This window comes from Pagrus pagrus, assembly GCF_965226575.1.
Source record: "Pagrus pagrus genome assembly, chromosome: 1".
Lineage (NCBI taxonomy): Eukaryota > Metazoa > Chordata > Actinopteri > Spariformes > Sparidae > Pagrus > Pagrus pagrus.
This window is the reverse complement of record NC_140185.1, coordinates 33,119,751-33,133,301: the sequence shown is the minus strand read 5'-3', so window position 1 is coordinate 33,133,301 and position 13,551 is coordinate 33,119,751. Positions and strand designations below refer to the sequence as shown.

General features: G+C 44.6%; 1 protein-coding gene across 1 annotated transcript in view; it reads left to right on the top strand.

Moving 5' to 3' along the window:
• The window catches only part of fto (FTO alpha-ketoglutarate dependent dioxygenase), a 128,661-nt gene that overhangs the window by 59,350 nt on the left and 55,760 nt on the right, over positions 1–13,551 (top strand). The window lies entirely within an intron of this gene.

The following is a 13,551-nucleotide window of genomic DNA, read 5'->3' as shown; positions in this document are numbered from 1 at the left end:
TTGGCTAGCTTTGTACCCCCTGGATGAGGTGACCCCTTGATGACCTTCCAGATCCTAGAGGTCACTTCTCTGACCAACAGAAAAAAAAAAAGCTTTGTCACAGGCGGCGAGCAAACACTGAAGGGAACAGCTGCGAGTTTTGTACTGACCATGCAAACTGCTGTAGGCTTTGTAAGGTCATTATATGATAATGAAAATCATTACAGAATTACATGGGGGTTTAGGACATGAGAGCAGCGGGGAGGGGAGGGGAGGGCCACATTGGGTTTGATAAATGGACTGTGAAGGTGCCCATCTGGCCCTCTCTGTGGCTTTTTCTTCCTGCTCTTTTATCCACTCTCGTCCTTTACTACCCCTCTTTCATTCCCCTCCTCTGTTCTCCAGCGGGCCAGTGTAAAAGCAAGCGGGCCTGTAGTGAAAGATTAACAGAGTGCAAACCCAGCTCACCTCTGCGGAGGAGAAAAGAAGAGGGGAGACAGGCGGAGGTGTTTATAACCCAAAGCAGGGTTTCTGAATGACTCGGCAAACCCTGTCCTCCCATCTCTCAGTGTGGGCCGGTAGGAGAGTAGGCAGCCATTGACCTTTGGCATCGGAAACAGTTGGACAGCTCAGAATGTGTGAATCACTGTAGTTTGTAGGCACGCATATGTTCATTGTTTAATAGGCTTGAGCAGTAATTCATTACAAGTTTTGAAACAGACCTCCTCCTCAGATTAGAGAGGGCAGATAAGGTGGCAAAAATGTCAGTGAAAACTACTACAATTTTGCAGCAGTTTGGGTTTATGTTAAGGGAGAACTGGCGAGTATGTTTGTAGTTCCCTTTCTTTTTTTTATTTCAGATTTTTTATTTTTTTTTTCATTTAAAATAGCAACTATTTCAATGTTTTAACTAATTGTAGGCAAATGTCCAGCCCCCCCTTGACAAGACAACGTATTGACTCACACCGTACAGGTTCGGGTGTCTCTATTAAAGCTGCACACTCAGGATATGTGACGTCGTACATCTGTTGCCTGTGTTTATTACTTTTCTCCAACTTGTTGAGAGTTAGTGAGGTCTTTATCCCAAGACAAAGGCAACATCAGCTGACATGGCAAGCAGAGCTAAAGGACAGAGAAGGAGGTCCACGTGTCCACAGCTGCACTCATCACTCAGCTGTCCATCTTGACCCATGACCCCGTAGGTCCGTCTCCCAGCCTCCATGGGCTTTATGTTTCCTGCCATTGTCGTCCCCTCTTGTCCTCACCTGGACAGGGCGCCACTACACAAAAGGCCCAGTCTGTCATCAAAACCAAGGGTCACCGAAGGCCAGCGGGGGCCAGAGAGCCGAGCCTGTGCCCAGCCGGGGATGACCCCACCAGTGATGTCAGCTACCAGTTGCAACCCCTGTGGAGACGCATAGAGACAGAGATAAAGGGGGAGAGAGACCTTCGTTGGTTGGCACTTCATTCTGGGAGTGGTGACATTTCCTTTGTGTTACTCCCGACAGACCCCGCCCCGAGTTCTGCATTGGGGTGGGACAGGGAGTTTGCAGACAATGGAGGTCCCCTGTCCCAGATGGGAGTTGGAAAGATTGTCAGTGTCGTGTCTACAATAAAGATGGACAGACCACAGCCTTGTCTAATGTGGCCAATGACCTCCTTAAACTCTTGTTTAAGATAGAAAATGGAGATACCAAATTGCGGGGGAATGCTATGGTGTCATAGACAACTCGCTGTCTTTGTAACCTCAAGGGTTGCGTGGCACTAATTCCTAAAGACCTCTAGCAAAGCCATCATCTGTTCAGCTTTCACAACAAAACACTGAAATTTTAGAATGTAGGCAATGTGTCAATCCATGACCTTCTTTCAGTCTTGTGAATCTGACTGGCTGTTATACGGATGGGTTTGGGAAACAGGGGTTTGTGGGGTAATGTTAAGAAAAGGTGGCAACAAGATGTTAATAAGCAGGTTTAATTAGCAAGGGTGGTGGTGGTGTTAGGGGCTGGCATCACAAACCAACGTTCTGGTTCGCGGCAGGTGGGTCCGGGCGTGTTGTCAACCAGGCCTGTGAGATGTAAGTTGCAACCCGAGGTGACAGGTTAATCAGATCTCCCAGACAGCAGCCCAACATTTGCCTCTGCATCACCCCCCCAACAGCGGGCCTGTTTTGCAAGCAGAACAGACAGGGCTAGCTCAGTCTGTTTTCCTTGGCATGAGTTGCAAGCCAAAAGTTTTTTCTGGCTTGCGCCATTGTTTCTCTTTACCTCAGGGGCTTGCTCGCTGCGGTGGTGGGCAAACACCTGTGTGCGGTGGGTGGAACGCTCATCCCACAACCGTGCTCTCACCATGTTGTCTGCATGTCTTTTTCTTTGTACCACCTACTTTTGCCGTCATTGGCATTGCTGTGTTTACTTGGTTCAGGGCACTGGAGGAGAAAACAAATAAGTACATGTCATCTGTCTCTTTCATCGCCGGCCAGCCTGTAATTAGCGCAAGCGCAGTGGTTAGCCTAAGACGCTGTCGTCTAATTTGTCTGTCTTTATCTAAAACATGTCTGTGTGGTCCCTGAGACCGGTTACATGCGTGCAGCGAGATCGCCTGTGGCTTGGGTGTTTGTGAGGTGTGTGTATGCGTGTGCTTGATTATAAATTATGAATTCTTCTCTCATGCACACGCCCCTGTTTAGCAATCAGTCAGTTATGCATGACATGTCCTGACCTCAGCAGAGCCTCACAGCTGCTGTTGCCGTAGCAATCGCCTCTCATCCTAGTTAGCTCCCAGGCTGGACTTCAGTACTTCAGAGTATGTCTTTTTCTTGCAGGAATGTACTTTAAACAAGATGACTGATTTCTTACCTTCTACTTACAGTACAAACAAGGTCTACCCATGTAAATATGCACTTACCTCGATCCTGCCTGCCTTCTCAAACAAGTCAGTAATTAGCTGCTGAGGTACATGCTTTCTCTCGTTTTGTGGTTGGGTGTGGGAATGGAAGGCTCGCAATTGGCGAGAATCAGTATCACACTCTCTCTTTGTTAAGTAACCCTGGTAATCCTTGACTGAGTCACAACAGCATTAAATTGCTCACAGGTTTTAATGGAAACAGTCATTTCATAATTATGCATTTCACAGTAAGAGCTTGGCAACACAATGTGGCACAGAAAGGGAGAAAGAGAGAGTTAAAAGTGTCATTAAAAGTCCCACAGACGTTTTAAACACACTTGTTGCAGAGACAGTTGCCCATTAAATGCTGCCTTTTTTAATATGGAAACAAGATTTGTGTTTGGAAAAGACAATGTGGTGAGGAGAAAGGGGAGGGTGTATGGGTTTGGGCCTGTTTTACTGGTAGTCAGAAAAACCAGGACATTCTTTCTGGTCAAACCCAACATCCCAGAGAGCTGATAGAGCATGATTGGGTGAGGATGTGTGGCAGGCATGTGAAACAAACAGCAAGAACCGAGCATTATGTGTTGGTGGAGGGTGTGCTCACCAAAAACATGTCATTAAAGTTTATCTCATCTGAATCCTGTTTGTTCTCGGTTGGATAGCAGTTCTCCTTAAAACATTAAGTTGAAAATTTAGGAGGCCAATTTAGGATTTCAATGCTGAAATGTTGCACATGTGAAAAAGTGTTTGTGTGTGGTTAAGTGAGCTAATGAGCACAAGTAGAACCATGACAGACGATTACATCAATTTCCCAAGTGTAGGCCTCAACAAACACACAGGCAATCTGTATGTCAGATGTTTCTAAAGGTTTATAATGTGTTTTGCACAGTGGTGGAGAAGTATTAGCATCCTTAAGAAATATTGTCCTTTTTACTCCCCTACAATTCTCTGACAACTTCAGTTACTGATTACTTTTTAGATTACAATTGTTCATCTCCTTTCTTTCAAGTGAAAACCAGGTACTTTGAGTGAATTTTGCTGATAAAACTTGACTTCTCTTCACCAGATGGTCAAATACTGATGCCTTGGGTTGGCGTCTGACCCAAGCTGCCAACACCAAACTATTTGACCATCCGGTGATGAGACTCAACAATCAACCATCTTTCTTGAGGAACTTACATTTTGTTGCTTCAAGTTAAACTATCATCTGCTAAATGTACTTAAAATACCTGGTTTTCACTTGACAGGAAGGATATGAACAATTGTAATCTGAAAAGTAGCTAGTAACTAAAGCTGTCTGACAAATGTAGTGGAGTTAAAAAGACAATATTTGCCTCTGTGATACACTGAATTTGTACTTCTGCATATGTGAAGAAAGTAGTATAAAGGGTTTGTGGCATGTAGTATCTGATAGTGCCTCCAGTGATGTCACTCAGTGGCTAAGTTGCATTGTGGGTAATGTAGGCACCAGGTTTTGAATAGGGAAAAGAATGTGTGGAATTAAAAAGGTGATATCTCTGGTTCTGCTGTACTGATTGAGCATTTATCTTTCAACCACTCATTATGGCTCATGTTTACGAGTACAGTGCAATGCAATAGTAGTGCCCTGTAAACATACTTTAATGTGAAAAATTAGTGGAGTTACCCCTGAAGGACATTTACTTGAGTAAATGTACTTAGTTACATTCCACCGCTGTTTTTTCGTATAGATTGTTACAGCCACTTAATGGGTTTGTGGTGTTGCTATTTAATGTCCATATCACCGAATTAACTTAAGGAATGTACGTCGTGTTTAAACGCACACACATGCTCATTTTACATGCACGCACACCACATGCTCTATCCTTTTGCCTTTTTCTCCAGCCCATCCACCCCACCCCCCCTCGCGCACACACATCCCACTCTATATACACACATCTTTCTTCCCTCCTCTGTTAATTATAACCTACACCGCTGGAACACTTCATTTCATATCAAGCATATTGTCTCTTCAAGGCTGGCAGGCAGGTCATAAATTATCCTGAAGGTGAGGATGGAACTTGGAGGAGATAGTTATGAAAATTTCATCTGTCTGCCGTAGCGGCCGCAGCTGCTCCTGTCACCAGCCGTGTGCTGGAGGAATTACACCGGGTCAGCGTTTGTGTGTACGTGTGTGTGGGTGTGTTCTTCGCTTTGTGCATGTGCGTAGGTACACGAACACGTGAACAGTTAAAGCGTGCACTCATATACAGCGGTCGCACATGCAAGTCTATATGCATCTCCACATTTGTCCCCCCCCGTGCGTGCGTGTTCCTGTGTGTGTCGCTAGGCCAACGTGTACAGCGGGTTGGCCAGGTAAGACCTGCCTGTCAGTGTGTGGAACATCTCTGGCGTCCCTGTCACCCCAGGGCCCCCTGCTCTGCCCTGAAGCAGGGAGGCTGGGAGGGGGACAAGCTCGCAGGGCGGTCCCCAAGCTGTCTCTGTTCATTACCGCTACAGAGACGGGACGTGGCCGGCAGGTGGCCAGACCTTTAGTCCTTACCTACTGTGATCATCTGCTGCTCCTCTGTGTGTGCGTGTGCATCTGTGCGGGTGGGTTAGTGTGTCTGAGAATGAAAAAGAGTCAGAGGAAACCCATAAGTTATGTATTTGAGCAGGGAAGTGCATATTTTATGTTTGACCTATGAATGCGTGTTTGTTTCTCTGACAGATTATCGCATTGAAGCAATGTGCCTGTGCATGCACATCTCTTAATGGCTGTGCTTACATATTTACAAATGTACAAGAATCTTGCATTTGGAGAAACTGGGGTGCTGCTGTGGCACTTTCTTGACAGAGCGCGGAGCTGCACTACTCGACAGACAGCCACTCCAAGTGGCAATTAGTAAGGAAAGACAAACCCACCCCCCTCTTGTCCCCTTCTACGTCAATCTGCAGTTTCCTGCAAAAATTCTATTAGGGCCAAAGTCCATAGCTGTTAATTACAATTCTAACTAGCTTGCCTCCTGACGAATGGATGGCTTCAGCAGCGATGTAGGATAAAAGGGATATCAGCGATTTCACTTCCCTCTACAAAGGCTGCCTCTGAAATGGGTCATCAATCCCATAGTGATAAATGTCTGGTGGAGTAATGACTCTCTTATCGGCGCCGGATTACTGCAGATATTTGTAATTAGTGTAGCCACACAAGTCCCCGACAGATGTTTTTGAGGCGGCACAATATTGAAGCCTTGTTTTAGTGCTAAATGGGAACTTTCTGTGAAGAATAGGGATAGTTAGAGCTATTGTATCGCAGCAGACATAGGTGAACCCGGAGAGCTGAGCCGTTGTTTCGTCACTGGGAATGTGTGTATGTGTTCTGCTAGACACACACACCTATGGGACACACAAATGTATGGAGCCACATGTACACACACACACACACACACACATACTGAAGCTCATGACCTGATAGCTAAATACACAGCCCGAGGTCCATCCTTCAGATATTGAGCTCAGCCATCACATGACTGTGAGAGCCAGCGGGCTCCTCTTCTCCTCCTGTTCTTCCTCCTCCTCCTCCTCCTCCTCCTCATCCTATCCCAGCCCCAGAGGTAGCCACTGCTACGCCAGGGGGAGTGAACGATTCACTTTTAACTTCCATTTCTCCTGTTTTGGGTCGAGATTCACTCGCCGCCCTGAAGTTTTTTCCTTCTTCCTCCTCTTCCAGCTCTCATGAAATCACAATGTGATGTATTCAGCCTGAGGTGTAGCTCTACTCACAATGCAGTTTGACACTACGAAGCCCTGCTCCCTTCTGCTTTCAGAGTGCATCTGTACAGATGGACTGCTGACAAGTCTGTACCACCAATACAAGTGTCCTGGCTGTAGTTGACAGTGTATTAAACACTAAAGATATTTTGCATACACTTAGAAATGGAGACAGTGTATGTGCACATACTGTAAATATATAGGTGATGTCGACGAATGGTGCTAACAAACTCTTTGTCTCTAGATTTCACATTGGTCGAGGGCTGTGTTCTGTTGCCAGAATGTACACTCACCAACCCACTGTCCGACACACCCACCGACACACACACACACACACACACAGACACACACGCACACGCAGCCTGCCCGCCACTGACAGACGTGTAAGCAGATGCAGCCAGAACTGGTAATGGCAGGTGATTATAAGTGGCACACGTGCCAAACTAATTAAACCCCTGGGTTGACAGCAGCATTTGGTAGCACTGGCATTCTGGCATGCTGGCATTAGAATAATTGTAGCAGCAGCACATTTCACCTGCGAGACTGCAGCTAACAACGTCATTTATTTTACAGCAGGCTGTAGCGGATGTTGCTACAGAGGCCCGAGTTAGCTCGCTTTAGGTTTGACATGTATGGCAACCTCTGGCACAGATGGTCTGTCTGTTTGAGCCACGCTCTGTTGTGTTCGGGGGTGCATATTGTTCCTATATGTTATGCGGTCATACAGTGCAAACATGGTTTGTCAAGTTGTTTTTGTTAGTGTTTTGTTAAACTTGAATTCAAACTCAAAGTCAAAAGACTTAAGGAGATAAATAGATATACTGTTGGGACAAGCTGCTCGTTTGAATTAGTGAACATGTGATTACACTAGTACTAATAATGACATTGATAGTAATGCTAACAAAAATATGATACAGACATGGAAACATAAACCCACATACATCTTTACAGACAATATACACAATGTTTGCTTAGATTTGTATCAATTCATATATGATAGATGATAAAAAAACAAGATAAAAATGTTAGACAATATATCAAATTAATAAAGCTGTGAAGAAGATAATTTAAAAAATTTAACCAAGAATAAGTTCTTGAGAAGTGATCTGAAGGAGAGCGCAGAGTCTTCCAGCCTGACATCCTCAGGCAGGCTGACCCAGCTCGGCGTGTCTCCCAATCAGGACACAGCAGCAGGCAGGCAGGAAGGAGACAAGGACGGGAGGACGAGTCTCTAAGTTCGTTCAGTTCTCAGGTCATCGCTTCTCCAGCTGGAGGGCTGGAGCTGTGATCCACCTCACAGAGGTCACAGCTATGCCGGGAGGCCAAAAACAGCACCAGGAGGCCCACCTGCACATGTGCATCGCCACACGTACATTTCTCTCTCTCTCCCTCTCTCTCACACACACACACACACCTGGGCGGTTGAGTAAGAATTCTGACATACCTTGAGTTCTGTGGAAACTAGTCGGGCTGTAACCGACTTGACTGATTCATGTGATTGCCTTGCGCTATGCAGCAGGTGTGGCTGGGCCAGGTGCACACAGCTCTGCATCACAAGGTGTGAGCACTTAAGGCGAGAGGTAAATCAGATACAGTATCTGTTCGTGACTGAGTTCATGGTATGTAAGGTCATTGCATGTATTGTCAGATTTATGAGCTTTGGCGTGACACATCATAAGCTGCCATTTGATCTCCAGCTAAGACCTCAGACAACCATTCTTTAGTGTTTCCATGCTGTAAATCACAGTGGTGACAAATAGGCCGTATTCAGCTCTCACACATTTCCTCCATCGGCTGCACTGTCTTGTCCACTTGCACATAATTGCTTCCTTGCTTTACTGCATATATACATCACTTGCTGAAGCATCACTTACACTTTTCAGGTTTTATTGCACATGCTCAGGCTGTGTTCACTCTCGATAGCTTCTGTGTTAAGCTGGTTGTAGAAGAAGTGAAAAATCAGCTCTTTGAAGGCACAAGTAAGTGGCCGATGGCAGCTGATAGCTGGGGCTTAGTGGATCCTCATTATGTGCTGTAGCAAGCTGATTAAAACATTTGATTTGTTCCCAGCTTGTGTGTGTGTGTGTGTGTGTGTGTGTGTGTGTGTGTGTGTGAGCGTACAGTCAAGTGGCTGTGTGTGTCCTGTGTACGTGCAGGCGTACATGTGCATGAGCGCGTGTGGAAGAGAAGGCCTTCGGGCTGCCGCGGTGTGTTATCTGTTTTTTCAACCTTGTCATACTAATTACAGTCCATATTTACTTACATTCTCTTTTTGTTTTCTGCCCTCGATAGTCATCTGTGAGCGCCGCTGCCTCGGCTGTTCTCATTAACAAACTGATGATGTGTGATAGGTCTATCTAGTGATGATACAGGGAGCTTTTCCAAAAAAAGAGGTCATGATACAAATGTTGTCAGCTTTTTGCAACCACAAAGAATTATGTTCTTGTTATCAGTGACACTGTGATTGCAATTTTGCCAGCGAGTCTCGGTGGGGGAATCACTCTGTGTTCAAATCAAAGCCAAATGAAAAAGGGCATTAACATTAATTTGTATCAGAACTTTATTAAATTGTATTATTGCCCCATGATAACTTTAGACATGTGTTCCCAACTTGAGGTGGAGATGTGACATGATTAACAGGACAGAACACATATGCTGTTTATATTCTCTAAATGTCTGATCTTTCATTTTTTTTTCTATGAAAATTTATAGTTTCTCCTCTTTGGGCATTTAAAATGACTGAAATGAGACAATCTGAGAATATCAATTTAGTATTGAAAACTGTATTTGTATGTAAAAATCTGGGGTAATCCCTGGAGCCCAGTTGCTAAAGTGTGCGCCCTGTGAACAGGGGCTGTGTTCTTGCTGCTGTGGCCCACGGTTTGAATCCGACCTGCGGCCCTTTGCTGCATGTCACCTCCCTCCAAGTTCCAGTATCTCTGAAGTCACTTGTAAGGTGATTAACTGTGATGAAATATTATAAATTAAATTGAGTTTTTACAGTGAAACCAGCTAATCGCTAGATTTGTGAGACAGCAAAACAGACAGGTGTAACCAATATTTACGTATCTCTTTAAACACCACGTTTGAAAAAGTTATCAACTCAGATAGAGCATATTTTTTTTACTCTTTTAGTTCTTAAGCTCTTGTTCGGCTTTGGTTGCTGACTCCCAGTTTACCAGTGGTGACCTTTGTCAAGTTAATGATCATGTCCACTGCACGGGTCGCTCACCACATGTCACCAAACACAAGATGGATGGACCGGACCACACCCTGACACTGCTTCTTTGCTTTTTGGAGAACACTGTTTCTGATTAACCAAACCTCTTCAGTTAACTAAACTGGTTAGAGCACAATCACCGCATCATTATGCGAGCCCGTGTGTGTTAGAGAGACACACACCAACGCACAATAGATTTTTGTAAATGGTTAAACTGAACAGGAAGCTCTGTGAGGATACATGGTGGGGTGAGCAGGGAAAATCACAGACAGCTGAGTTTTATATGGGGGAGGTGGGTGGCAGGGTGTTCGGGGGTGTGAATGGTTTTATGAGTGCGAGTGACTGATTCCCAGACACAGAGCACAGCGCATCCTGAATGGGTAAATGGCATTTATTCAGCCGGTTAGTCTGGGAAAACATATGGTGCCATTTGGAGGCCCAGACTGGTGCACGCTGTTCTCCTGTAATTAGACTGGCCCAGCAGAGCAGCTACATAACTGCTTCATGATAACCGCCCTACTGTAACCTACAGTGCTGCTGCCACCCAGCCCTGGCTGCAGCACAGGACCAGCATACCGCATTACACATCCTGTTAACACACTGTTCGACACCAGCGAACACCAGTGACACCACAGCTTTGGCAGCTGCACGCTTGCACCGAGGGCCAGACTTTACCGTACGTATGCGACGGCAAAAACGAAAATACTCACCGCCGTCTATCCGTGCTTGCAGTACGCATGAGATTTTTTACTCCGATTTTTTTTTTTTTACTCCGGCAATTGTGTGTTGAATTCTTAAAAAATGTGCCGTTCAGCAGTTGGATTTCAGGAATAAAAGCAAATATAGTGATGTCCGTTACTAAAATTGTAATAATTGTCTTCGTTTATAGAAAGGTTGAAGTAGGGGTCATTAAATGAACGTATAAGAAAATGAAAATAAAAAAGGATTCACATAAAAAAACAAGAGAAAATATTGCTTATAAAAAACTTGAGCCGCCGCAATATAAATGTCAAATCAAAGCATATCCACAGCACATTAGCAGCTCAGTGAATGTCAAGTTCAAGTTTAATGACCACACGGCTGCAGCTCCCCGTCCGCTCTTTGTTTGGTCAGATATTGCATTACTTTATATGTTATAAAACAGTGGTTATTGCATTCTTTTATTATAAGCTCTATATCTCTAATTGGATACTTTTTCTTACTACTTAAATACAGCTGCTATTCTTTGTCTGTAGTCAGGGATGTTTTTATGGAAATGGCTTGATTAAAATTCCTCCCTACATTCACAGACAACCTTAGTTTAATATACCTGTGCATATTTGAACCTGGTTTGCCTGTGTTTCCTGAAAAATGTGACTGCGGTTATTTTATTTTTTTGCATGTTAGCCCTGTGACTGTCCTGGGGGTACCCAATGTCTTGCCCATAGTATGCTAGGCTTTGAACATGAATCAACAAAACCCTTTGATTGATTGTACAGCATCTGTGTGTTCACCCTTTAAAGGACCACTCCACTAAAATGTATCTTTTGAGAATCACACACTCACTCATTGGCCTACACTTAAGATGCTTTGTGCAAAAAAGACAGCACACCTTTTCTTCTTCTCTTTTTCCTTCCTGATTGTCTTTAGCCTCTTCTGTTATTTTTTTAATCACACCCCACCCTCCTTCCGTCAGGATCAGGGGAGCAGATTGTGGGTCGAAGACGTGGGTTGTGTTGGCAGGGCTGTGGGGGTGTCAGCTGGGCTGTTGTCCCGTCAGGGGGGAACAGGCTGGCAGCCCGGCGGGAAGGCCCTGTTAAAGATACACTGCTGGGAATCGGGCTGAGCCAGTGCCTGGTCCAAACCACGCACACACACACGTCAACACACACGCACACAACAGGAGGGATTGGTAAGGAAAGTGGTGGGGGTGTCCAAACCTGGGATAAAGACATTTCCTCCCTCATTTATAAAATCTGACACCAGCAGTCTGCCCTCTCCTCCTCCCTCATCAACATCCCTTCACAAAGATCACACACACACATGCTGGTGCACATACAGTGAACATCCAAGCTGCCGTCTTGAGTCTCAAGCTGCAGTTTCTCTCATGACCAGTAGATGCTGGCTTGGGAAAGAAAAAATAATTCCAGTTTAAAATGTATCTGTTTCTCCCTGAAAGTACAATGAATTTAATTTTTTTTTTTTTCTCACAATAATTAATTTTACACCTAACTTGGTATCATTGTTTCATTAAAGATATATATAACTCGCTGTCCAATATAAACTAAGTTGGCAACAAGCACTAAAGCTACTCCATAGATTCAAAACATCCTTTCAGGAACATATATGCAGTGACACCGATGCTGCGTCTGTGTTTTTCCATGTAATTTTCATGTCCTTACACGTGATTTAAAAATAAATGCAACTTTTTTCTTTTTAAAGGGATGTTATGGGTGTATTTCCAATAACAATCAAACAAATGTAAATGCACTTAAGTTAGCTGAAAGGCTAGTCCGTCTGCCTGATGGTGTTAATAAACATAATACACTAGGTGAAACAAAAACATACTACGTCGTGTTAAAAAAGCATTTACACTTCAATAGCATGATAATACATTGTTGAAATTCAAGCCATTTCTTGACATTACACTTAAATGAATGATATGACGGGGACTCTAATTCGAATGGTACTGAATTTAATTGATGTGATGCTCTTGATTGTACAATCCCCCCCTAGCTGTGTTGGAGGACATGTAAGGGTAAATCACGTGTAATTGTCTTTCTCTTCACATTCAGGACCTAATATGTGCAGCTCACACTGCCTCGACACGCACACACACAGCTACAGACTGTACTACATACTGTCTGTGTCCAGAAGGGGCTGTCTGCGTGGCATGCAATTCTCTTGTTGTCTGTTTAGCAAGTACAGCATGTGAGAGCACTACCAAATTTGCATATGCCGCCATGTATATTTCAGCAGCGTTTAAGACGCACACATCACCGGCAGTGAATTATGCATGGGCCTGGTACAGTGGAGGGGCTTGTTTTATGCACTTGTGAAGGGAAATTGAACTGTGTTTCTCTTCTGCTCATGATGCTCAAGGCCCAAGGCCCATTAAAGCACGCGGGCAGGCAGCCTCTAAATGGACTGGTGGTGTACATCGTATTCCCCTCTAACAAAGGGGGCCCGGCATAGGGGGAAGGCGTCCGACAGGTTCTGACAGCTAGGTAATAGGATTCCCACCTCTCCAAAGGGACTGACTGAGGTGCTGTTGTAGTATCCTTGTAGACCACTCTGTCTTTTTATATGTGAGCGTGCATGTGTGTTTGTTAAATGCGGTGCTGTGGCAGAGATGAGTGACTGAATAATTCAAAACTGGCATGTCTCACAAAATGATGCAAACCCGTGCGTGGATTGTCAGTGGGAGGAATAGAGTGTTGCAGTAAAGACAGCCTAAAAGGCTCTTATGCATTATAAACAAGCCTTTTGAAACTGTTTTCTCATATGCAAATGGAACACACACAGCTGCAAAGGCTTAATATGAATCTCTCCCATTCACTGCAAATCCAAACGAGGCACGGAGGCTGTTTATGTTTATATTGTGCATGCGACCGCTTGAGGAGGATGGAGGGGTGTTGGTCCAGGCACATGAAAGATAGAATGAAAGACACAATTGTGCTGCTATCAATGTTTACTTCAAAGACTGAGCAGTTAGAGCTGCGCCTTCACCTGCGCACAGCAGTCGTGTTCGTAAGCCT